The sequence below is a fragment of the Aptenodytes forsteri genome, unplaced genomic scaffold (assembly GCF_000699145.1).
Source record: "Aptenodytes forsteri isolate BGI_AS27 unplaced genomic scaffold, ASM69914v1 Scaffold66, whole genome shotgun sequence".
NCBI lineage: Eukaryota > Metazoa > Chordata > Aves > Sphenisciformes > Spheniscidae > Aptenodytes > Aptenodytes forsteri.
The window spans coordinates 837605-837904 of NW_008795131.1; the positions used below are offsets into that span (position 1 = coordinate 837605).

Here is a 300-nt window from a genome sequence, read left to right on the forward strand (position 1 = left end):
TGATCTTTCATCGCCTTGGGGCCACCCGCGCTGGCCATGGGCAAGGTTTGGGAGTCCGACCCCACCGTGGGGCAGAGTTTGGGGGTCCAGCCCCACTGTGACGCCCACGGGCTCGTGCCTGGCACGGGGGCTGCCGGCACCGGCACCGGCACCGCCGGGAATTGTCTTGCCCAGGCTCAGGCTCCAGCTTGCAGCGGCAGCGGGGGGGGTGCAGGAGGGTGTCCCCCCATCCCGCCATTTGCAGGTGCAGGGGTGCTGCTGGCACCGACCGGCACATCCCCAGCCCGTGCCGGCAGCCCC

At 71.7% G+C, this 300-nt stretch overlaps 1 protein-coding gene across 1 annotated transcript in view; it reads right to left on the bottom strand.

Annotated features, from left to right (window-relative positions):
• The window catches only part of GIT1 (GIT ArfGAP 1), a 12675-nt gene that overhangs the window by 11398 nt on the left and 977 nt on the right, over positions 1-300 (bottom strand).